The sequence below is a fragment of the Lissotriton vulgaris genome, chromosome 10 (genome assembly GCF_964263255.1).
Source record: "Lissotriton vulgaris chromosome 10, aLisVul1.2, whole genome shotgun sequence".
NCBI classification, from domain to species: Eukaryota; Metazoa; Chordata; class Amphibia; order Caudata; family Salamandridae; genus Lissotriton; species Lissotriton vulgaris.
The window spans coordinates 78998248-79024766 of NC_141698.1; the positions used below are offsets into that span (position 1 = coordinate 78998248).

The 26519-nt window shown below is 47.1% G+C and overlaps 1 protein-coding gene across 2 annotated transcripts in view; it reads left to right on the plus strand.

Annotated features, from left to right (window-relative positions):
- Nucleotides 1-1719: 1719 nt before the first annotated feature.
- Nucleotides 1720-26519, plus strand: part of LOC147684702 (somatostatin receptor type 5-like) — a 46946-nt gene continuing 22146 nt past the window's right edge. The window contains exons 1-2 of one of the 2 annotated variants that reach the window (XM_086940539.1): nt 1720-1949; nt 7336-7510. The gene's annotated coding sequence lies outside the window, so the exon portion shown is untranslated. The remainder of the gene's footprint in view (nt 1950-7335; nt 7511-26519) is intronic. The other variant, XM_086940540.1, reaches the window with a different exon arrangement.

Here is a 26519-nt window from a genome sequence, read left to right on the forward strand (position 1 = left end):
AGAGAGGGTATTACATAACAATTATTTACACAGTAATGTGACTTAAAATCCAACTTTAACATTAAAGAGGGTTTTACATTTTAATTATTTAGCCAGCAAACTCAGAAATCTCACTTTGTCTCAATTGAAAGTTATCACTTATTTAAATGTAACAAGGTAACCCATGTTATCCTATGGAAGAGGTAGGCCTTACAGCAGTGAAAAACAAAGAGTTTTTCACTGCCAAGAAATGCAAAAGTTAAAAGTATATGGCTAAGGTTTTAAATACACCGCACCCTGCCCTATGGGCTATTAAGGGCCTACCCTAGGGGTGACCTATATGCATTAAAAATGTAAGGTTTAGACCTAGTAAGACCACCCTAAGGCCTTCTTTTTCTACTAGGGATGCTGCCTGATGTCTGTATGGTGTTGACGCTTATTGCGATTTAAATGACTACCGTATTTTCCAGCGTATAAGACGACCCGGCGTAGAAGACGACCCCCTACTTTTCTTGACAAAATGTAGGTTTCGTGCTATACTCGCCGTATAAGACTACCCCCACTTCCTAACATCCTACAGTCCCCTTTCTATCTCCATGGACTGAGGAGATCATGTGGTACTGACGCTCCTCTCCTACTGATGAGCGTAAGAATTATGGAAGGAGAAAGAGATCAGCACATGTGGAGGAGCGCCTCGTCTGCCTGGGGATGTGCAGCTGCAGTCTAGGTAGGGCTCACGGCGCCATTTGTTTGCTTTTGATACTTGCGCAGTGTTTGAGTTGCCTCTGGCTGGCGAGGGGCTGATATCGTGTTGCACAGTGCCACCATCGCCTATGTAACGTTCGTTCTTGTGCTACCGTAGTTGACTGCCATCAGTTCTGATGAAATTACCGTACCGTACTTCTGCTCTGCTCATTAGCAGCCTGCGGTACGTAACTGTAATTTATTTTCAAGACCGCTTTCAGTGGGTTTACTTTTGATACGTACTTCCACAGTGCCTGGCGACGGGCTGATATCGTGTTGTTGCACAGTGCCACCATCGCCTACGTTCTTCGTTCTTGTGCTGGAGTTCCCTAAGCGGCACCATTTTCAATTGAGAAGCGGTCTGACACCTTCGGGTGAAGTCCGCGCTATGTAAAACATACCGTCAATTTTGGTACCCGGCGTATAAGACGACCCCCGACTTTCCAGAACATTTTAAGGGGTTAAAAAGTTGTCTTATACGCCGGAAAATACGGTACTCTGCATAATTCTGCATTTAAGTTTTCATCTAATTTACTCTTAACCTCATGATTTTTTTGACTTTTGTAACAAAACCCTTTATTTGTGCTCCTGTTCTAGAACACAATTATTGCGCGGTCCCAGTTACTTATGATTATTACTCTACTAAATATATGTTAGGAAAGGTGCCTTTTGTGCAAGATCAACCCAACCCAAGGGAGTAGGGATGTGGGGGTACCGTTTGAGGTAAATCTTATGTAATCTGAATTTCTGGGGTATCCTAAATATCGGGGTACTATTCTGCTTCTGCAGTTATGCCTGGCATAATAGAGCGCTAAGAAGCCATGCCATCTTGATTGGGTGCTTAACAAAGCCTTAATAACAACACAACTAACAACAAGCGGAGAACGCCTCCTTCTCATCATTGGCCGAGAAGCAGAGAAGGATGGATGCCAAACACAGGGACAAACTCAGAGTGGCTGAGGCACCAATAGTTAGAGCCTCTGTGGAAGATGTTCCCAGAACAACGAGAGTATTGTGCAAACCCAAGCGAGCATTCCAAGTGAGGCGAATAACTGGAGAATGAGCAATCTTGTAATTTGGATTACAAAAACAGGGGCCCTTCCAGGGAACATTCAGACACAGAGATGCGCGGCTTGAGGACACCAACCAATCACTAGGCTGGGAGCAACGCACCAAGTGGGCAGTCTGCCATCCACGGTCCTGGAGACTGGAGAAAGCAGCAGCAGGTAGCTTATGGCTCGTGTTCCTTACAATATTTTGGATTGCATCGAATGTTGTGTTCTAGCTTTAGCTTTTTTCCCCTCTTTCTAAGCTTTTACTTCTAGTGGCCTGGTCTCCCTCCTTCTTGGGAGTGACCTGTTCTCTCACAAGGAGTTGAGATGATTTTGGCAAGTTAGTAAAATGAAGGGAATGGCAATTTAATAATGCAACCCATGTTTAATGTCACTTGCAGGGTTAACAGTTTGCAGCAGGCTTTGCATTTTAACCCCCCCCCCTCTCTTGTCTCTTGAGATCTGCCTCCATGGTGGCACTTTCATGTGTCAGTGTCGCAGGAAGAGTATGGGTGAAAGGTTGTACTTTTACTGCATGTGGAATTAATTTTGTGCACTGGTTATAATTCCAGGGAGAGGGTTTTGTTATGTTCTTACATGAAGGTTCGGCTGCAAAGGGCGGATCTCATCCTGCAATTTCGAACTCTGTTGGAAATTCCTGTTGACCAATTAGTATTCGTTTTTTGAATGTGTCCCGATGCTACGTAGGGGATCATAGTGTACAGAAGCTGTACTTATAATGTTCCTTTGTGTTTGTTTGTTTCAGTAAACATTTGTATACATCCATAATAAATCCCTTTGTTTTATGTCCCCTATAACTATACAGCTCGATCTAAAAACATAACTGTATCTGTAGCCACTTGATCTAGTGGTAACAATTTGGAACTACTCAACTGGAGTCGCCAGTTTGGCATTTTTCCCATTAGCTCAGCATGAATCAACACCTCTTTTTGCAGGGGCATCTGAGGGTTTGGCACAGGGAATTCCAGCATTTTCACTCATTAACTCTTCGAATTCTTCACTTTGCATGTGTGAAAGAGTTTATCTTACAAAGCTCAATCCCTATATGATTTTTTATACGTTAAAAGGAGATCCATCGCTTCACATTTTGCCTGTTAACCCCCCTTTGACTTTAGCTACATTATCTCTAAAATAAACATCGGCAAAGCCAATAAATTTCCTAATCAATGAAAATGCAAGCCATGCCTATTGGCTTTGCCAGTGGCTGCTACATTATGACTCTTTTCACTGTAAGACTGGTCTCGTCCAAGAGATGTATTGCAGCTCTGCATTACGAGCGGCCTGTCAGGGTAAATAGTCTTCGGTGATCACCTTTGTAGGTGCTGAATTTGCTTTGTTCTTGTCCCCTTGTACGTAATCTAAGGATTTACGAACATGTAACTGTATGCTGTATATGTGACTGGAAACACAGCAGATGCCTGCTGCGTGAGACAATATGTGCATTTAATGTGGAATGATGCTGTTGGGTGTGCTGTGCAATTTTAAATTCTAGTGCTACGCATTTTGTTTAATGACCCGTAAAATGGGACTGGCCTTTTTGGGCTCCATCATCGACCAACGTTAAGGGGAGAAGCAGTGCCGGTGCCACTGGGGCAGGGCCGGTCCTAGGATTCGTGGGGCCCCGGGCAGGATAGGAACATGTGAGGCCCCTCTAATTTGCATAAAATGTAGTATCACAGAAGTGTCCACTGACTAATCATTTTTTGGCACTGTTGAAGTAGCTTTGCAAGAAGCTACCTCTCTAATGTGTACATCACTGAGATGGCTACAAATACAAAAAATAGCCCTAATAAAATAAGTGCAAATATTTTAAAGCTGTATTATGTGGAAATGCAACACGTCAAACGGGGTTTAAAAGCTATGCCTCTATCTCTCCAAAACCAATGTTTCCAGATTAGTGCATGAATAAAATTCTAAGACAGACTGTCCCATAGCTGTACAGTGGATCTTCAGGTGGCTCCCTGATACTCCAGTTGCACCAATGAAGTTCAAGGTTAAGGCATTTGGTTTTAGCAGGCATGGACATCAACATAAAGGGATCCATGATGGTTCGGGTGAGCGACCTGAAAATGCTCCAGTAAACAGAAAGCACAAATAAGAGGATGAGAGGGCACTTGGAAAATAAAGAGGCAGCTAATTGAAAACTTTGGCAGAAGGCTCAATGTACTTAGCAGCACATGCTAGTTCAAAGACAATTTTACCTCTCCTCCAGCCTCCTACTTTTTTTTGCTGGTTCTGCCCACTTACATTCACCTCTCTCCTCTGTGCTTTACTTTTTACCTCACCTCTTGCTCAGCCTACTTTCTTCTCTTGCTGGTTCAGCCCCTCTTACATCCACCTCATTCTGCATGCTCTCCTTTCAACGTATTATCTTTCCCCAATGCCCAAGCCTTTTACCTTTACTCTTTGGTTCTGCCACTCTTACATCCATCTTGACCCTCACACCTCCATGCTCTACTCTTTACCTCTCATCTTTCCACCTTGCCTCTGATATTCACTTGCTGATTCCTCCCCTCTTAAATCCACATCTCTCTTCTCTGTCCTACTCTTCACATCCCAACTCTCTACCCAGTCTTTATCTTCTTTGCTGGTTATGCCATCCTAAATCCTGCCATGCCTTTAACTTCTTCTCTTTCCTTTTATCTTTTCTTTCTGCTCCAACTTCATTACATACAACTCTCCCCTTACTTCCTTCCTCTCTCCTCTTGCTGATTCTGCCACTCTTCCATCAAACTCTACTACGCTATCTTCACTGCTCATCTCTCCCCCAGCCTTATAACTTTTGTCACTGGTTCTGCTCCATTTCCATCTTCTCTCGATTTTCATCCTCTTGAACACTCTAATCTTTTCTCACAGATTTTGCCTCTTACACCACCTATTTCCATTCATTATTCATTCATATTATCATCTCTTCCTCAAACTTTATTTCATGGATTCTGCCCCTTTTACATCAATCTCTCTGCTATCCCCAGCTTTGTTGCTTCTCTTTCTCGTTATGTCCTTATATCCATCTTTCTCCTCCATGCGGTATGCCTCATCTCCCCCCCTTGCCTCTTACCTTTTTCACCGATTCTGGCCTTCTACATCCAGATCTCATCATTCCCTCTCTCTTCTCTGTATAAGCTTTCTTGATTGTTCTGCCTCTCTTACATCTACATACCGCATCCATGTACTGCCATTCTTCTCTCATTTCTTCCTTCAGACTCCTAAGATTTCTTTGCTGGTCTGTCCCCTTTGCATCCACCTCTCCTCTTTGATCCCCTTCCTCTTACCTTGTCTCACTGTTTGTCTCATAAATCCATGTCTCCCTTCCATGCTCTACACTTCACTTTATCTTAACTACTGTCTCTTACCTTTCTCACAAATCCTGCCTATATTACACCCACCTCCTACCTACCTGCTGAGCTATTCACCTCTCATCTCTCTGCAGTCTCTAGCCTTCTCTCACTGGTTCTATCTCTCCCCTGCCTCTCTACCCTAGCCTCTTACCTGCTCTTGTTTGTCTTGCCCTCTTATATCCAACACTCACCATTCCCTCTCTATGACACTTAAGTTTTCCTGAGGGTTCTGCTTCTCTTATATCTACCTCGCCTATCCAAGCACTGCCTTTCATCTTTCTCTTCTACTTTGTTCACGGGTTCTGCGTCCCTCATGTCCACCTCGCCCCTCCATTCTCAACTCTTTTGGGGATATTCCGAAAAAAGTCATGTGACGCATCGCAGCGTCCCCCTCCCCCCCCCCTGTGCGGCTGCGCTGTCCTGCGCTACAGCCAGGGAGCAGGAGAGCACTATATCGTCAAACACTTGGCTCTCTCCTCCCCTTTCCCTTGCACCGTCACTCGTTTCAGCTCTGTGCGCCATGCACACACCTTAGCGCTGAAGCGCTAGGGTGTGTGCATGAGTGTTTCATAGGTTTTGTACAGAAGGGTACCCTTCTTGTGCAAAATAACTATGCTGGGTACGATACTACGCTTTTCCCACTTTGCATACATGCTGCGCAGTGTAGTGCGCATGCAAAGTCGTAAAAGCATGGAGAAATGAAAGCATTTCTCTTGTTAGCGCCTCCTTTGAAGGGGCGTTAACTTTTGTCGCAAAACCATGTTCGCAAATTTTTGTAAATATGGTTTTGCATCAAAGGGCATGGGTGGTTACATGGGCACGCCCATGTACCACCCCCTCGGCGCAAAGTAACGCAAAGCAGTGCTTTGCGCTTCTTTGCATTACTTAGAGGGTGCTTTCCAGCACAAAACAAGTTTTCGCTGGAAAGAAAATAGCAGCAAAAAAAATGTGCGCTGGTTAACGTCACTTTTATGACGCAAAACCTGCACAAAAGGTTTGAAAATCTCCCCCTTCATGTTTTATCTCTATCACCTCTACTCTCCATTCACTGTTTCTGCCTCTCAAGCTTCCACCTCTCCCCTACATACCCTGCTATTCACCACTCTTCTCTCCAGCCTCTTACCTTGCTTCACGTCTTGTGCCTGGGCGCAATACAGTCCCCTGCATCACAGATGTGCCCACAACACTTCTGAGGGCCCCATCCCGCCAGGGGCCTCCCATTCAGCCTAGGGCCAATGAATATCTGTGAGATGTGGGAGACTCTGGGGCCCATTATCACATTCTGCAGTGAGGGACCCCAACATTTTGTGTTACACAACTGCTCTCATATTACTTTTCAGATGCGTAAAGCAATGAATGGTGAGTGGCCTGAGGGGTTATATGACTTGGGTGTATATTGGAGGGTTCATTGCACTCCCCTTGGGGTGATAAGGATGGATGTGGGATCACCCCCCCCCCCATCGCTTCCCCTAACTGAATGTTAGCATCTCAACTTAACTTTTAAAGAGCGAATTGCTCATTCTTCCTTCGGTTCATGTAAATTACATGAAAATAAAAAACACCAAGCGCTTATAACTGTAGTTATTATTTATGTTAAACTCCTTTTATGTTTGTTTTGGATGAACATGCTTGTTTGAGAAAAAAAAAGAGTTGCAAAAAAAGAAAAGAATAATAAGCCCTTTATCCATTTCTTCCATAGAAGAAGCAGCGCCTTTTGTAATGTGAGATCACTCTATGGTTTTGTGTTGTAAGCCCTGCAAGTTGCTCTGCGTTTCTTTAATGCGGGGCAGGGCTCACTTCACACCTCACGCCAATTCAAGCATCTCCCTAACTGCTTTTATGCAGATGCAGCGATTAGGCTGATCAGGGCCCAATCTGCACTGCAGCATCTGAAAGGGATGGGGTGTCATATTGCACTTTCAGTCCATGGCAGCCGGGGAGTGAGGGGGCCCCCGCCGTGGGCCTCGATCATTGCACCACGGCTGCAAACCCCAAGGGAGGGGGCTCCCCACCTGTTACTCTTACAATGGCACCATTTCAAAGGTTGATGGGCCCGTGGGGGGGGCCCTCACAGTAACACAGCCGCGAGGCCCTGGGCGGCTGCCCACTCTGCCCATGCCTAGCGCCGGCCCTGCACTGGGGCAGAGGAGGTTGTCAGCCATGAACACAGGATCACTCATCAAACGGCATTGATTTTTCAGTGGGAGCCACCGTTTCAACGGCACGTCCCAGCATCCATCTTGAATGAGGGGAAGTGTATTATCGACCAATTGCAGGAATTACATCGGGAGCCATTACATTGCGGTCATTACATCAGTAGTCTCCACATTGCAGAGAGGTTTTCAGTATTTTACATCACAGACTTTTATTACACAGGTAAGTTTATTTTTTAAGTGCCCTAATCTAATATTAGCAATATTGATATTCACTGAAAAAAATGAAGGTTAAAGTAATATTATAGTTAGCTATGGTAACAAGATCTTACCTTGCGTTAAAAAACATAATATCCTATTAACTTACCTATCTACTACGTTGTTTTAAACTTTGGGGCAGATTTATGTTAACTGGCGCATCCCCAGGGATGCGCCAGTTAACGTGCGCCACAGTGCGCCACAGCTCCGGCACCCATGGTGCGCCGCATTTATAATGCAGCGCACCATGGTGCAAGAACGGCACAGATGCGTGACGCATCTGTGCCGGAAATGTGGCGCATTGCTGGAGTTGCGTCGCAAGCGCGACGCAGCTCCCGCAAGGCTCGGGGGTGCCCCATCTACACAATGCTGCATCAAGACCTACGCCTGCTTCAAGCAGGCCCAGGGTTTTGACGCAGCATTGGCCTGAAAGTGACTGAGTGAAATCTCATAGATTTCACTCAGCCACTTTCAGGAGGCGTTCCTGCGCAGGAACACCCCCCCTGCGCAGGAACGCCTCCTTATGGTGCAGGGCTTTACAACGTGACGCATCTCCTAGATGCGTCACGTTGTAAATAGGGCGCATTGTTTGTGCCGCAGTTGCGTCAAATAAAGCGACGCAATTGCGGCGTAAGGGCATCATAAATCTGCCCCTTTGTTTTTTACAGTGGCTTTTGATCATAATTAGCCAATTGGCCGCAGTGCGTGACCTCTGGCTAGTCCCTGTGCCCAACACCCAGCGAGTGGCGAACCCACCATGAGCTGCCAAACCCCACTGATAATGGCCTTCAGCCAAGCAAGGCATGAGGTTCAATGCAGGGCCTGGTCTGCAGCACGGCCCTGTGCCAAACCCCTCCCTGGCTGTCAGCCCACCACCGCACATGCCTTAGGCCACGCCCTGCATAGGAGACAGGGATTGGGCTGTGGCCAGGCCCTGAACGCAAACCGCGCCTGCTGCCACCAATACTCCTGCTGGCAACACCCACAAGTATATTTATTATTTGTTTAAAAAAATATGCTATTGTGACCTACTCCTGCTGTACCTTGACCAAGCGCCACCTCCATGGTACCGTAGAACTGTGGAAAGCGGTACACCATTGTGGGATACTACAGTTCTTCATGGGAGATCTGCCATGGGTCCTGTGGGAATGCCAGTGTACCCAAGGTATGATTTATGTTTTATTTATTGGTCCCTGGGTTGGACCCTTTGGTTCCCCCCTGAGTGCCAGATGGTCAGAGGTTTCCTATCCTGCCTCCTTATATCTTATGTTTTTCACTAGTAAAGGACACGGTTCTGAGTCCCCATGCCCTATAAAGTCAGCCACAATATTTTCCTTCAAGTTGCATCCAGCCATCCTGCAAAACAAATCATTCGATCCAGTGGAATAACGAAAAAGCCAATGGGAGAAAAAGCTATGCCAGACGATAAGAAACCATTATGTTTTTTATTTAATTTACAGTGCCACCGGAGTTTCATGAGAATTCTGCTGGACCAATAGTTCAGATATATTTTTCACCCCTTCCTCACCACCCTGAGCACATCTTTTAACACAAATTTCTCAAAAAACAACTTAACGGATTTCAACCAAACATTAAAAAACATGCTTTCTGAGAAATCTAACTTTCTGCCAAATTTGGTGTAATTCCATTCAGCCAATAATGTTTTGGGATCCTGACTTTTTCTTTGCACCCTGCTTGATGGATCGCCCCAAAACATTCCTAGAAGGTCCTAAGGTGACTGATCTTTTTTGGGAAAGTTTTATACAGATTTGTCAAACAGGACCAAAGTTATAAGCAAAACAAAAAATGCTCTTCCTATGGAAACTCTGGTCTACCTATAGCATTAGCGATTACCAAACGGCTAATTAGATTTACACCCAAAAGTGAATTTTATGCCAAATTTAACATAATTCCGTTCAGCTTTTAATTCTGTAAGAGAGCACTAAGCTTCCAATGGCAAATAATATTGGACATCAACATTTGGGGTTTCTTGGCGTATTAGTGTGAAGCTTTCCAGGAAGGATCTGAGGTGGATGAACTTTTATTGGAAATTTTAGTGAAGATTCATCAGTGCCAAAGTTTATTTGCAGAACAAAAAACACTCTTATGGAAACCCTGACATAACTATAACTAGAACAGCTGCTATTGTCTAGCATAAGACTTTACTTATCACCTTACCTGTGAAGTAAAATCCTTTTGATGTAAAGTACCAATGGTACTCCTATTGCAATGACCGCAATATAATGACTACCAGTCACTGTAACAGTTTGTAACATAACAAGTGTCATTTATGAGAGAATTTCTTCACAAAACCAAATGGTTTATCAGCCATAGCAGCATGGGACTTGTTTCCTCTCGGCTGCAGTGAACGAGAGGCTGTCCTCTACCATTGGCCTTTAGCTAGTGCTAGATGTGTTAAAGTATAAGTGCCAGGACCCTGATCAGGAGGCCACTGCATCTTGTACCACCCACTGCCTGTGCCTACGCCGCCATTGACAGTACTAACATAACTACTAACCATCACACTCCTACAAGTGTGACATGTCCCATGCCCGAAAAACTATAAGAATGGCTTAGGTGGCAGGTATTAGTCATTGTTAATGTATATTGAAATAATAACCATGTCAAAAGTGTCGGTGCTGACAATTAAGTGCCATGCCATGCACCGGAAACCACCAGCTCAAATTAAGCACTGCCCTTAGCCTCAGTATTTATGTTAAGAGAGAAGCTGTTGGGAATTGCTATAGAGAGATGACAGATAGCAACTTCTCCTTTTCCATTGTTCCTGATTTTTCATCAAGGCCATCAGAAGATTGCAGTTATCCCTAGCAAAAATAGTTTCTATCAGCCAGAGTGAACATGAAAGGGCAGTTTCACACATTTATCTGAGCCAATGGAAGTGCAAGAAATGTTGAGAAAATGTTGTTCCAAATCTACTAAGTGAACATGCAGAGTGTTAGAAATGTCAGCCCTAGGGTGGTCTTACTCCATTTTTTTCGCCCTTTGCCTTGTTTTTTCCACCACCTTTTTCTTTGGATCTAGGTCTCTGGGCGCCTTACCACTGCCAATCAGTGCTAAGGTGCAGGTGCTCTCTCCTAACAACATGGCTGCCACAGGCCCCTGCTACTGTGGAGTGGCCTTTTTAAACACGTGCTAGTAATCAGGAGCAGGGTAGGACATGAGGATACAGTAGCACTGCCAGTCCGCCGTTTCTGCCCATAGCCTAGTCTGTGGAAGCCCCAGGAACCTTCCGGAATAGAGGAGGGGCTACACTTTTCCGCCTTCAGAGAGGGGTCACCTCACCTATGGGTATTTAGGGAAAGGAGGGAAACCTGCCAGTTAGTTGGGGCATCACTGGACTTGGGGGAACCTCTGCAGGAGTTTAGGCGGTAGGGCCGAGGGGAGGAACCTACACCACTGGAATTGACTGGGCCTAGGCACTGCTTTCTAAGTTAGGTGAGGAACTCTACCAAACCCACTGATCTGGCCCAGCGTTGGGGAACCCAGGGAACCACCTCCAGTGAGCCAAAGGAACCATCCTTCCTCAATGCCACCAACTCAAACCCCCCCTTCTTCTTCACCCCAAGAAACTACCTAAGAAGGGCACAGAAACCATCAGCGCCGCAAGGAACCACTTACCTACAATGAGGACTGCTGGTGGATCAACCAGGTAACAGCGCTGCACCATCCAAGCGCTTCCCTGACTGTGCCCCTCTGCGCTGTCCAGCAAAACACACAAGATGATGGACGGAATGTTGCACAATTACAAAACATCCACCCCCAGTCACAGATCTGGGTTTAATCCATTGTTATTTTGCTCACCAAGCCACCCCAGTTCAGACATGGCCATATGCAAATCAGTCTTGACCCTGTGCCTCATGGGAACAGTCCAGACCAAACTGCCGGTTTCTGGCTTTCAGCCGTCTTCAGCCAGGATAGCTTGACTCCAGTGATGTAGGGAGCACGGGACCCATGTCTGGGCATACCCTTCCCACATAGGGTGAACAGCAAAACACACAAGAGGATGGACGGAATGTTGCACAATGGCAAAACATACAACCCAGTCACAGATCTGGGTTTAATCCATCGTTATTTTGCTCACCAAGCCACCCCAGTTCAGACATGGCTATATGCAAATCAGTCTTGACCCTGTGCCTCATGGGAACAGTCCAGACCGAACTGCCAAGCCATGCCTTCCCTGGACCAGAATCAAGCATCCTAGGACCAGTTTCTGGCTATCAGCAGTCTTCAGCCAGGATAGCTTGACTCCAGTGGCATAGTGAGTACGGGACCATGTCTGGCAATACCCTTCCCACATAGGGTAAAAAGCAAAACACATAAGATGATGGACGGAATGTTGCGCAATGGAAAAACATCCACCCCCAGTCATAGATCTGGGTTTAATCCATTGTGCTCTCCATGCCAATGGAATCAATCTATCCTGGCTGATGACGGCTGATAGCCAGAAACCGGTCCTAGGATGCTTGTTTCCAGTCCAGGGAGGACCTGGTTTGGCAGTTCTGGCTGGACTGTTCCCATGGGGCACAGGGTCAAGACTGATTTGCATATTGCTGGGTTCAAACAAGAATGGCATGGTGAGCAAAAAAAGATGGATTTAGGCCCAGATCTCTGTATTGGTGTGAATGTATGACATTGTTCTGCATTCTGTCCATCAACTGTTGTTTTTGCATTTGTCACCCCGAGTGGGACGGTATGCTCAGACGTGAGTCCTGTGCTCTCCATGCCACTGGAATCAAGCTATCCTGGCTGATGAAGGCTGATAGCCAGAAACCGGTCCTAGGATGCTTGTTTCCAGTCCAGGGAGGACCTGGATTGGCAGTTCGGCTGGACTGTTCCCATGGGGCACAGGATCAAGACTGATTTGCATATTGCTGGGTTCAAACTGGAATGGAATGGTGAGCAAAAAGCAATGGATTTAGGCCCAGATCTCTGTACTAGGCTGAATGTATGATATTGTTCTGCATTCTGCCAATCAACTGTTGTTTTTGCGCTGTCTTGCATAAGCTGCCACGAACTGCTGTCGGATGCCCCAAAGCGCTATCATTCCCAAGCGCTGTACTGGTCAGAGACTGCCTGTGCCCTCCAAGCGCTGAGACTACTACACGGTGTGCCCTTGAAACGCCGTGCCCCCTTAAGGCGCTGTGACTTAATCACGCTGCATGCCTGACTCACCGCCGCAGCCCAGGTCTCATCGGTGTGCCCCTTGAAGCGCTATTGCCTCCGAAGGCAAGTCTGCCCCATCACCGCTGCGGGCCGGGCCCGGTCACCGAAGAGGCGCTGCCCCTGAGTGCGCCTGAGGACCTGAATCACCGCCGCCGCCCGGCGCCAAGCGCGAGGAGCCCCCGCCGCGGCCCCTGAAGCCTGGGGAGGGCCGCCGCGGCATCCAGCAAGGCCTCGCTAGGCCTCTGAGGCTGGAGAGGGCGTCATCACATGGCTGGGGCGCCCTCATTGGTGCCAGACGCGCCCTCATTGGTGGTTGCAGCCGCGCCCCCGCAGGCCGCGCTGCTATTGGCGGCTGTGGGCATGCACCACCTGCTCCCTCACTGGATTGGTCCTGGGCCCAGGAAGCACCTGGAGGCCCGGGACCTCGTCCAGAAGAAGCGCTGGGGCTCCACAGAGAGGGAGAGCCCCCCACCAGCCGGCAACAGCCCCGGATGGGTCAGGACACCACCTGGGGGCCCAGGACACCAGTGAGGGGGCTACCCAGAGAGTGCGAGTCCCCCTTTCTGCCCAAAACCGGCTACACAGCGCAAGGGCCCCAGAGGGCCGAAGATTAAGGTAACTCCCTGTGGGGAGAAGGGCAGAAGGCCGGAGGGGAAGCGGGCCTCCAGGGAACAGAAAGGAAGCCCATTGACTGCCCTTCCCCTCGGGGGAAACTGCAGTAGGGCCCCGTTGGCCACTGTTAAACTGATAAGGACCCGAACCCAGGGGAGGAATGACCGAGGGTTCCCTGAACTGGGCAAAAGCCTGAATTAAGTACTGTTGTGGTGCTACAGTTAACCCCTGGCTGTGGGAGTGTTTACTGCAGCCTGCCCATTAGCCCGAAACCTGATTTATGTTGATGTGCCATACAAGTGGGGGGTCATATGTTACAATGAGCCACCCCTAAGCCTTGGTTTTAAGGGTAAAGTGCTCAATGGCAACTAGGAAATGTTCCATCTCGAAGTGACCCATGAAGTGCTGTTTTATTTTACTGCATCCGCTTAGGCCAATGTTGATGCTTATGCCCATACAATGAAATGTTGGTTCGTCTTTAAAGGAATGGTTTTACCTAAGCTTCTACAATGAAATGTTGCCTGATGAAATGATGCTTGGTTTATCATAATGAATTACTTACCTGCAATGAGACAAATCTGGATAAAAGCATCTTGTTTTTAAATGACTAGCTGGTGTGGTATCAGTTTATCGTGTGCGTTCTCTGTCTCAGTGTGAGTGTGGGCTTTACTTCTACTTCACACCTCGCTTCCGGGAGCCTTCCCGCTCGCGCCAAGCTACCGCCGTGGAATTGGTGACCCCAGTTCTTACACAGAGTTAAGCTAGTTGGAAGTGAGTAAACGGAGGGGAAATATGTGTGCACTAAAGAGAAAAAATGGGGTGGGGTGGTAGGAGAGAAAAGAGAAGAGAAGCTTATTGTGTACATTGCAGTTATATGGTATGGATAGTTCTGACCCATTCTGCTCGCATGGAGTGGTGTGAGGGTGTATTAGCATCGTCATTGCAGGTTGATAACTATGCACCAGATATGGCAGGTTGGGAGGGAAGGGAATGGTCTGGTCGATCATAGCTGCCTTCTTCGATTGCAGCCGGACTGGGATATGTTTGGAGCACTGGTGTGAGGCACTGGGGATGGCTGGGAGGAGAAAAAAAGAGTCTATGGCTGGGCAGCTTACAAGTGATGCTCTGTTCAGGAAACTGAAGGCATTTTCATGTAATGTAAATAGGGTGAATACTGTTCTGAAATGCTTTGCCATGTTATATATAACTCTGGACGAATAAAAGGTGCTTCCTGCAAGTAACGTGCCTTCCTAGAGTGGTGGAAACGCCCTTTTCTATTTCTCAGTGGTATCAGCAGGTTATCTGCAGCAGTCTCAGTTGAGGGAGCTGTGATAATGATTCAGATGCAAAAGGTCATTCGAATGATTGAAAAACATGACTGATTTGTCGGGGCACTGAATTATCACGTTGGTGAGAAAGGATAAAGGGCAGGATTGGACTCTATACATATTCATGCCCCTAACCTCAGATGTTTACAACATCTGGCAGTTCCATTCCCTGTATTCACGTCCTTTTATTTTAAAAGAGTCTTCAAAAGAAAGTAAATGTCATTCATGCAAGCATGCAAAAATTTAATTTGACCTTTGGAGAAACTCCAATTATGTGAAAGCAGGCTATGCATTCTATAGTGGTCGAGTTGCCAGTAGATCAAAGCTTGACCAGTTTTTAGTTTCTAAACAACTGGAGATGGACCAAGTTCATTTCAAGCTGAAGCAGCAGCAGTTTTCTGCCACTAAACCCGCGATAATTTTAACGCCCTCCTTGATAATATGCCCCCCAGTTTTCCAGCTTATGTTATTACACTACAGCTCATAGACCTTGTTCCCATGGTCAGTTCCCGGTTTTCAGAAGCTTCGATTAGATGCCACACTGTTGTCAGGCTCATAATTAAGAAAAACGGATTTTTGAAACTAAAGGGCAGTTCAAGGTTTTAAAGCCATCCAAAAGAGCCTGGCAAACTTAGATCAATGAGTGGGTGGGTGTGCTCTTAGGGATAACATGCAGCTTGCTTCTTAGGACGCATGAATATACAGTTTCCGGAAAAGCACTCTAAAATACACCTCAAGTTATGATTAGCGATGGCCTTTAGGTATGATGACATTGTAAAATAACATCCTTTCAAGAAAAGAAACTGTGGGGATAGTAACAAGCTAGGGCGCTCTTTACTTGACATATAGGGGGAAACGGTAGCTAGAGACATAGGAATGTCGAGGAATTCAGATTACTTTATAGGGAAAGAAAGAGAATAGTGGGTATTTAGGGATTTCTATATGCCCCTTGAACCCCTTCACTGCGGTGGCAATTCCGCCGCAGTGCTAGGGGATGGGGGGGGGTCGCACGGCTCACCTGTGCTTGTGACGGAACCGCTCCGTCACACGCCTCGGGTGAGCTGTGCTAGTGACGGAACGGTTCCGTCACGAACTCGCCCGCTCAATAGAACGCGCCGCGCAGGCATGAAATCAGCGCCGCGCAGGCGCACCGAGCGGGCCGTTACGGAACCGTTCCGTCACTAGCACAGCTCACCCGAGGCGCGTGACGGAACGGTTCCGTCATAAGCGCCGAAGGGGTTAAAAGTAAAATCTGTGAGGTTGCCTGGATAGAAACATACCACTTTTAGGCTGGCTGTAGTCTATCAAGCCTTCCCAGGGGAAACATCACTTACAACGCATTTATTACAACGCACTACCATTACAACGCAACCATTACAACGCAAACCATTACAACGCATTGCGCTGGGGGACGCTCTAGGATAGGGAATATATTTAATTTACTATCCAACACCTTCCCTACTATCCACGGGGACTGGAGTTGGAATAGTAAATTAAATAAATCACTATCCAGCGCTTAAAAGCACTATGCGTTGTAGTGGTATGCGATGTAAAAACCGCGTTGTAACAGCAGGCGTTGTAATAGCCTGCGTTGTAATGACACCAAGAAAGAGAATAGTGGGTATTTAGGGATTTCTATATGCCCCTTGAACCCCTTCACTGCGGTGGCAATTCCGCCGTAGTGCTAGGGGATGGGGGGGGTCGCACGGCTCACCTGTGCTTGTGACAGAACCGCTCCGTCACACGCCTCGGGTGAGCTGTGCTAGTGACGGAACGGTTCCGTCACGAACTCGCCCGCTCAATAGAACGCGCCGCGCAGGCATGAAATCAGCGCCGCGCAGGCGCGAAATCAGCGCCGCGCAGGCGCACCGAGCGGGCCGTTACGGAACCGTTCCGTCACTAGCACAGCTCACCCGAGGCGCGTGACGGAACGGTTCCGTCATAAGCGCCGAAGGGGTTAAAAGTAAAATCTGTGAGGTTGCCTGGATAGAAACATACCACTTTTAGGCTGGCTGTAGTCTATCAAGCCTTCCCAGGGGAAACATCACTTACAACGCATTTATTACAACGCACTACCATTACAACGCAACCATTACAACGCAAACCATTACAACGCATTGCGCTGGGGGACGCTCTAGGATAGGGAATATATTTAATTTACTATCCAACACCTTCCCTACTATCCACGGGGACTGGAGTTGGAATAGTTATGTTATGTTATGTTATGTTATAATGGGACTTTTATAGCGCAACGGCTACTCCAAGGGAGTGTCCCGGCGCTTTGAGCTCCAATCACAGAGGAGAGCGAAGAACATAACAGTAACAGAAGGGGCCCAGAAGAAGAAATTATCCCGCAAACAACCAGGTCTTCAGGTCCTTCCTGAAGACAAGCAGGTTTGAGGTGGTTCGTAGGGACAGTGGTAGCGAGTTCCATATCTGAGGGGCGAGGAAGCTAAAAGATCGGCCGCCTAGCCGAGCCTTTTTGATACGTGGTACTCGCGCCAAAGCCAAGGCTTCTGACCTGAGGGATCGTGCAGGTCGATAGAAGTCCAGCCTTCTCTGAAGATATTTGGCACCATTGCCATGTAAGGCCTTATGAGCAAGCGTCATGGCCTTAAACAGTATCCTCTTCCGCACCGGAAGCCAGTGGAGGGATGCAAGAAGGTTAGAGGCGCTGGTGCGACGATGAAGGCCAAAGATGGCACGCGCAGCAGCGTTCTGTGTAATCTGCAGACGCTGGAGGAGATATTCAGGCAAGCCAAGATATAAAACATTGGCGTAATCCAATCTGGACCCTATAAGGGCCTGAACAGTGATCCGCCGATGTTGCTCCGATAGAAGGGGAAAAAACTTGCGCAACATTCTAAGTATCCCAAAACATGTTCCCGTGAGAGTGGAGACCTGGGATTTGAGCGAAAGCTCATTGTCGATTTTAATTCCCAGGTTTTTCGCCCACGAAGAGGACTGTGTGGGAGGGAACATGTCAGCAGGCCACCATCCTCGCCAATCTGGTTCTGATGGACATCCGAAGAATAGTATTTCGGACTTGTCCGAGTTGCACTTAAGACTGTTTTGTGAGAACCAGCTAAAAACAGCCCCAAGGCACTCGCGGATCCCTTCACCATCAAACTCTTCACCCTTGCGGCAGGTGAAGAGGAGCTGAGTGTCGTCAGCATAGGAGACGATCCGGGCCCCATAGGACTCCGCTAATGTCGCCAGAGGGGTCATCAGGATGTTAAAAAGAGTGGGGCTCAGAATCGAGCCCTGAGGCACTCCAACTCCCAGTGGCGGCATCTCGGCGGATCCGGGTGGGACCCAGACCGTCTGGCGGCGGTTGGCCAGAAAGGAAGAAAACCAGTTGAGCACCGTCCCCCCTAGCCCGATGTCACGGAGCCTGGTGAGGAGATCCTCATGGGGGACGGTGTCGAACGCCGCCGACAGATCTAACATTACTAACAACACCCTGCCTCCCATGTCCAGCACCTCTTTTACAATCTCCGAGACTTCCAAAAGCGCCGTCTCGGTGCTTAAGTTGGAGCGGAATCCCGATTGGGATTCATGGAGTAGATCATTAGACTCCAGAAAGTTGGAAAGTGCGCTGTGCACGTGTTTCTCCAAGATCTTGGTGAGTGCTGGAAGGAGCGAGATTGGCCTGTAGTTGGAAGGCACCTCTGAATCAAGATTGGGCTTCTTAATCAGAGGGATGACCATAGCTTGCTTCCAGGTCTGAGGCAGAAAGCCCTCGCTCAGGGAGAGATTAAGAATGGGGTTGGCAATGGGGTTAATGACATCTGCCATTTTTGCCAGGAATTTTGCCGGACACGGGTCTAGAGGTGAGCCCGACTTGAGATTCCTCATCGAGGCTAAAGATGTGGCAACCGTGAGAGGAGGAAAGTCAAGCAGAGCTGGGCCTGAAGGGGACAGAGATGTTGTCTCGATCGGCATTGCAGACACATCCTCTGGGGCTCTCAGTGGAAAGGAAGCCTGGATTTGCCTAATTTTGGAAGTAAAGAAATTGGCAATAGTGTTAGCCCAGGTCTCTGCAGGAGCATCCTGAGTAGAGATGGACCGAGGGCTAGTGAATTCGCGCACGATGGAGAAAATCTCCTTACAGGAGTTAGCAGCATCATCAATCCTTTTGGCAAGATAGCGTTTCTTGCTCTGAAGGACAAGTTCGTGGTAAGACTTTAGCGTGGTTTTATACTGTTGTTTAGCCTCAAGTTCATACTGGACTCTCCAGGCCCGCTCCATCACTTTGCATTGCCTACGGGCATTGGCTAATTCCTCCGTGAACCAGGGGGCAGAGACCCGCCGGGCTGCGGACCTGGGTGGCTGTAAGGGAGCGAACTCGTTTAGTCTGGCAAGAAGCCAGGATTGCAGGTTCTCCAGATCTTTCTCCAGGTCACCAGTACAGGCCACAGGGTGATCAATCAGAGCATGTGTGAGCATCTCTGCGGTCACCCGATGAAGTGCCCTATAGCTGCTGCCCTGCTGTCTGGTAACGCTGGCAGGAGTGGTCAAGGTGGAAGGTATTTCAAAATGGGCCAAGAAATGGTCAGACCAGACGATTGGTGAAAGTGTTACATTCAAGACAGGTATGGTGGAAAAGACCTGATCGAGTGTATGGCCTTTATCGTGGGTCGGGCCAAAAAGATAAGGAGAGAGACCAAGGGTGGAGGCAATCTCCAACAGTTTGATGGCATTTTGGTCATTATAGTCGTCCATATGGAAGTTAAAATCTCCCACGAGTATGCATTGCTCCGATCTCAGAACAAGGGCCGACATGGCCTGTTGAAGATCGTCGAATAGTAAATTAAATAAATCACTATCCAGCGCTTAAAAGCACTATGCGTTGTAGTGGTATGCGATGTAAAAACCGCGTTGTAACAGCAGGCGTTGTAATAGCCTGCGTTGTAATGACACCAATCCCTTCCCAGAACTGCAGGATAGACAGAACTAGAGAGAATTACATTGACAGAAGTCCCTTGCAGGAAAACTCGAGGAGAAGATGCTACAGAGCAGGGGTACTCGCAAAGATTTGCCAAGGGTGCGCATAGTACGGTGTGTGATGTGACCGAGGGCCGCACTTATGCCAGCAGGGTGGGGTAGGGGGTCTGGGTGGGTCAGGGAATGTGTAAAGAGTTCTAAACAAATGTTAAATAAATGGGCAAGCATTTATTTGCAGGTTAATAAATGTTTGCTTGTTTATTTAGGAAAAATTCTAAATATTAGTGCTCAGCAACTAAACAGCAGCTCCTGATGCTGTTCACCAGGGGGCCGCACGTCAAGGTCAAGAGTGTCGCAAGCGGCCCCCTGGCCGTACTGTGAGTATCACTGCTATAGGTAAAGAGTGGTACAAACCTATTGTGGGTGAGGTAGCTCCCACCGTCTCCACATTGTTTAGTTGTGGTCTTCTCCATATTGTATAGTTGTAGTCTTGAGGGGGCCCCAATAGGCATGTCTTTTAGAAGGTAAACCTGACATTTTTTTTAGAACCAAGAAAGATTGTTTGGTATGTGGCAGGTACTGTGTTATCACCCTTCTCAAATGTGACTACAAACTTCTGATAAAGATTTCTGATAACCTTTTGAGGAGGGTCTCAGGAGAATTGGTTCAGGAACATAAAATAGGGTTAAATTCTGGGAGATCATCAGTGACTAATACTAATTATGTGAAGGAGTCTTTAAAGATAACAACAAATAAAAGGTTATCAAAAGCTGCCATTTTTTAAAAATGCTGAGAAGACATTTCGTGCCGGTGAGATGAAAGTTTTGTGGATGGTGAAGGACCGTTTTGGAATACCTGCATAGTTCATCAAATAGTTAGCAGGCCTATATGAAGGCACCAGTGGCTGGCAGCTGGTGACATTTGAAAGTGGTGAGGCGTAAAACAATTGTCATACTTCACTGCGGCCAGCGAGCCAAATGGTGCATTTTCAAACAAACCAGAAAGTGTGAAGAACAGCCCTGGAATGCTTTCTGCCCAGAACTCAGGATCCTTCCCACCTGGCAGTGCCCAAGGAAAAAAAGAAAACCTGCCTCTTCAAGGAGGATTTTCTAGCCCTCTACAAAACTCACAGGATGCCTCCCATCCTATCCAAGGAAAAAGTTCCTGAAAAATGTTAAAGTTCCGCAGAGGAGCTCTGTGAACTGAGTAAAAAACAAGTGACCTGAGCCTTTCAGATTTTGCTCATCCTGTGCGTTTGTAGGGGTTTTGGTTACACATGAAATACACCTAGACTCAATATCCAAAACAGCCAGATGGTGCTGTTGTAATCACTCTGCATTGGCCGGGACTGTTAATCTGTGCTCTCCGCCTGGTCGGGGACTCCGCACCTGTTCCCAGATGCCCGGGTCATCCACCTGGGAAACAGGACAGCCAGATGGCTACTTAGATAAACGAACAAGGAAGCTTTAGGGTGGCGAGCTCTGCTGAACAAGGACTCCGAGTCACGGATACTTAAGAAATGGTGGGCCGGGGCTTGAATATTTCATTGACAAATATTGTGCTTTCTTCTTGAATTTGACTAATTACATGCATTGCTAGCAGTCGCGGCCAGCAAAACAGGCGGGTAGGTTCGCACAGGGGGGAGGGGGGAGGTAAGTGTGGTAATCTTTATATAAAATAAAAAAAGTACCTTCCTCCAGTTCCACGACCAGTTCATCGCGCGCCGCCACCTCAGCTCCTACTGCCTGGCGCATTTTAGGCAGCCTCCCTCCTCCTGCTCCCCTAAGCCAATCACAATGCTGCAATGTGTAGGGAGGGGCGGGCATGGGAGGGGGGAGGAGTGCTTGTGCACTCCCTATGTGCGCATATGTGTTTGGCCGACCATCTCAGGAAAACAAAAACATCCATGTGCACTTAGGTTTCTCCGACCCGGCTACATTCAGCAGCCAGGCTGGAGAAACCCCACAGAGTCCATGACCTGAGCGCAGCGTCTTTCCAGCCCACTCAGGCCAATCCCTGTGCTCCTCTGCAGCACGGGGGTTGGATGGGAGTCTGTCCCAAGGGCTGTTCATACCAGGAAGAGGACAGTAGGAGTGATGCAGGAGGTGGCCAGTGGCTTCTTTTTTTTATTATTACTAACACCCCCATGTGCTTCCCCCGCGTTCCCCACACCCGCCTCTCCACCCTTTGTTAGTGGCGGCCACCACTGTGTACTAAATAGTGCTGCTGTCTCTCAGAACTCTTAGCTGCCCTGTTTTCCTTTAGCAGATAGATATATGTCAACTGTTTCACGATGAATGGTGACTCGTAGAATATCTTTATATTGGAGGAGAATCACCAAATTGTCCTCTTTTGTTCGGCCTGCCTCCTTAGGGACTCGCCACCCGATCTTCATTCTCACCCAGATCCTCATGCAAACAAAATCAGTGACCCTTTCAGTTGACCAGCATGAGCTGTATGATCCAAATTATAAACCTGTCTGAACTTAAGACACAGCTAAAATCCTGGAGGAGGCTGCCTTTATCAATTAGTCAATTATAGGCAGGATAAATCTAATCAAGTTGCCAGTTTTCATATGCTTCATCTTTGTAGTCCAGTGTACTTGACAAATACATTATTTTTGATATTGATTTTAATTATTACAGCATTTATTTGGATTCATACAAATCACCCAATTGTCAAAGTGAAGCTCCCACATTCCGATGAAGAAGTAGGTGGGTTGTACCTCACGGTGAAGGGCCTGATTTTGCTGTTGCTACAATGGGCCTCATTTATGAGAAATGACGCATTGCTGAGTAAAAGCAGTGATGCGTCACTTCTCAGTGCGCACTCCTTGTGTCATGATTGATGCGTCATATTTATAATATGACACATCATGTCGCAAGGAGTTACAGATACGTCAGTATTTCTGACGTATCTGTAGGCGCAAAAGTGACGCATTGCTGGAGTGTGTCACAAAAGTGACGCAACTCCAGCAATGTATCCTTTCTCATGGGGCAAGCCCCATGTGAAAGGGCCTGCATCAGTCTTACGCCTGCTGTGAGGCAGGTGTAAGAAATTGACGCATTTGAGTCCTAGAAGTGGCGCAGTGAAATCTGATAGATTTCACTACGTCACTTCCATGACCCTTTCTTGCGTCAATACGCCCCCCGTTGCATACATTATACCTGGCGCAGGTGTAATGTGGCACAGGGGTTTACAAAGTGACGCATCTACCTAGATGCGTCACTTTGTAAATATGGCGCAACAAGGCTCATTTTTTACGCCACTGGTGCGTCACAAAAAGTGAAGCACTGGCAGCGCAAAAGTGACGCACAGCCTCATAAATGAGGCCCAATGTCTTTAAAGTGAATTCTGGAGCCTAGTCTGGCTAAAGCTTTTGATAACAGCTAGTCAAAATTGATCTTAGTAGATGAAGAGCTCCAGGGAGTTTTATTTAAGTTTCATAATCAGAAGAAATATTGTGAAGAATATGCAGGCCTTTAGAAGATATCTGAAAATCCCTTTGTAGCAGAGGTGTACACTTCTTTGGAATAATCCTGATCACTTTCAGCCAATTAGACGAGAAGCATGTCAACTCTGGATTAAAAGAGACATAGAGTGATTAGAACAATTAACAAGGGCAATAGAGTTCAAATCATTCTCTGACTTTCAAACCAATTTTAATCTCCATCAAAGAGGTGTTGTAACTTTAAAACCGGTGGGGGGAGTATGTGGCTGACGGGAGAAAGTAGTGATTCCCAAAGGTAATGGTAAAAAACAAAATGAAGGGGGCATATTTCTAATATGTATAGCTAGCTCATAGGCCCACATTTCCAAGTTGTGTTAAGTCAAAATGTCATAAAAGAGATAGTTTAGAGACAACTTTAAAATAGAGTAAATGTCTACACCAATTAACACAATGAAGCTGTAATTGGGACCAATTTGAAAAGGATCTAGTATTTTGTTGATGTCAGTTATACCGGGAAATGACAAGGGTTGTCCCCTGCCGAGTGACAGGTGTCCCAGATGCTGTGCTTTTTAACAGGATTGGGAGCAAATGTTTATGGTTGTACCATGTCTATGCAAATCTGATCATCTGTGTTTTTAGATTTGGAATTGACAGAGAAAGAGCCCAAATGTATTCCAATCAAATGTGGCTTTATTCTGGATTGAGAGATAGAAAGGACACAGTAGCAGGATGCTACAGATGTACTGGGATGTGTTGACTCTTTGGTTGTAAGATGTGTAATGCCTCCTTTTCAGAAGATCTGTTTTCTTCAACCTCTTCAGAATGGAGAAAGAACATTAATATTAAAATGTTCCAGGAGGAAATGCACACCACAACACAATCTTATGTTTAATTGAGAAAAAAATGGGACATGTGGGAGCAGCATATGGAAAACAACCATAGGAAATTGTTGGTAAAATGTATGATTAGTATTCTTTTCTCCGGCTATGTCTTTATTCACATTTATTATTCTGCCTACATTTTATGTAGAATTGCACTTTATTTTGAATGTATATTCTAATGTGTATGTTGTAGGCACATCTTGTTATGAGACTGAAAAGAAGATACTTGAATTAAGTCATGAGATTTTATAAGAACAAAGAAGATTGCAACAGTGATAGTTAAGATTATATTATTATGACAGTCTGGGGCATATTTACTAGTAAAGTCGCGAAGCGTGTCGTTAAGCCAAGAAGGCTAATGAAACACTTTGTCACTTTAGAAACACAGGGCTGCAACATATTTACAAAAATATGGTGCAGCCTTGCGTTTCCCCTTGTGCCGGCGCTACATTTGGAAGCCTACTGCCAACGCAGGCAACCTTCAACTATAGTGCAAGGGAGTCTGCGTTGCAGGGGAAGATTGTTTATTTGGAGGAAGGTGGTCCTTCCTGCACATAAACAATCTTTAAATGGTGTTTTGTAACTTCTATGTGTGCTGATTAATGCAGCATGCAAAGAAGTTGCAAAACATCATTTTTCTAATGATTGTTCATGCGCAGGAAGGACCACCTTCCTGCAAATAAACAATCATTGACGTTTTGCTGTTTCCATGTGTGCTGTAGAACACAGCACACATGGAAACAGCAACAACGAGGAGAAATTAAACATTTCTCCTCATTTCGCCAGAGTAAGACCAGGTTTTCCCTGCTCTTAATTTTGGTGCTGCCCCATATTTACACCACCCTTGTAAATATGGGGCAGCATCAAAATCAAGGGGTGTTGCGGAGTAACGCCCACAGCAACACCCTGCCCTCCCCTTTCAAGCTAAGTAGGGCATGAAAGGCTGCCTTATTCACAAGGCAGCGCTAAGCCATGTTTAGTGGCTTAACACTGCCTTGTAAATAAGGCAAACCTCCTATCTCCACCACAGCGTCCTGAAAAGTGACAGTGTGGTGGTGATAGAGGCTTGTAAATATGCTCCTCTGTTCTTTATTTATAGTCAATCAATCAGGTTTTTGTAGAGCATGGCTAATCACCCGTTACGGTCTTAAGGCGCTGGAGCGTGGGGTCTGCAGTTCATTCGAAGAGCCAGTTTAGTCTAAGATCCTGTTCTTGAGGTCTTTCCTGAATCAAGGCAGTGAGGGTGATTGCCTGAGATGTAGAGGAAGAGAGTTTCAGGTGTTTGCGGTGAGGTTGGAGAAGGATCTTCCTCCGGCTGTGGTCCTGCAGATCTGTGGGATAGTGGCCAGGGCCAGGTCGGCAGAGCAGAGGTGTCTGGTGGGTGTGTAGAAGGAGAGGCAGTGGTTGAGGTATGCAGGTCCGATGTTGTAGAGGGATTTGTAGGCGTGCCTGAGGAGCTTGAAGGTGATTCTTTTGTTGATTGGGAGCCAGTGGAGGTTTCTCAGGTGATCAGCAATGTAACTGCGGTGGGGGATGTCCAAGATAAGTCTCGCAGTTGCGTTCTGGATTCTTTGCAGTTTCTTTTGGAGCTTCTGGGTACTGCTGGCGGAGACTGCATTGCTGTAGTCGAATTTGCTGCTGACAAGCACCTGGGTGACCATTCTTCTGGACTCAGCGGGGATCCACTTAAAAATCTTTCGAAGCAGGCGGAGCATGTGGAAGCAGGAGGATAAGACGGCATTGATTTGGTGGTTCTTTAACCCTTTCGATGCTGATGACGAGCTCAGCTCGTCATCACCCACGGGTGTCGTGTGCTGATGACGAGCTGAGCTTGTCATGGTGCCACTAAAATGGCATTTTCCAGCACAGGGGGGGGGGGGGGAAATGGCCAGCAGCCATGTGGTTAAGAGCGAAGAGCCAAGGATGATGCTGAGGTTACTTGCTGGGTCGGTGAGTGTGGGAGACTCCGAGGATTGTGGGTCACCAGGAGTTGTCCCAGGATCAGGACTTCAGTTTTGTCGAAGTTGAGTTTGAGACAGCTGTCCTTTATCCAGGTGCTGACTGCCTTCATCCTGTTGTGGAAGTTATTCTTTGCAGCTGTAAGATCATCTGTGAGGGAGAGAATCAGCAGGGGGTCATCGGCATAGGAGACAATGTTTAGTCTGTGGTTTCTGGCGATGGCTGCCAGTGCAGCCATGTAGATTTTGAAAAAGGTGGGGCTCAGGGAGGAGCCCTGAGGTACTCCGCAGCTGATCTCTGTAGGTTCTGAGGAGGATGGTGGGAGCCTGACTCTCTGGGTTCGGCCGGTGAGGAAGGAGAGGAACCACTCCAAGGGCAACATTTACAATATTTTGACGCACTGCAGCTCAAATAGCCTTCCTGCTGCGCTGCCATGAGTCAAAATAAAAGGGCAGGAATGTACCATATGTACCAAGATATGACGCATTCCTGTCCTTCTCCTCTGCACTGATGCACAAACAGCAGCCGTGCACCAGTGCAGACGCCCGTGCATCATTTTGCAGGGGTTCCTGCACTGAGGTGATGATTGTTTTTGTGCAGGAAGGGAGACCT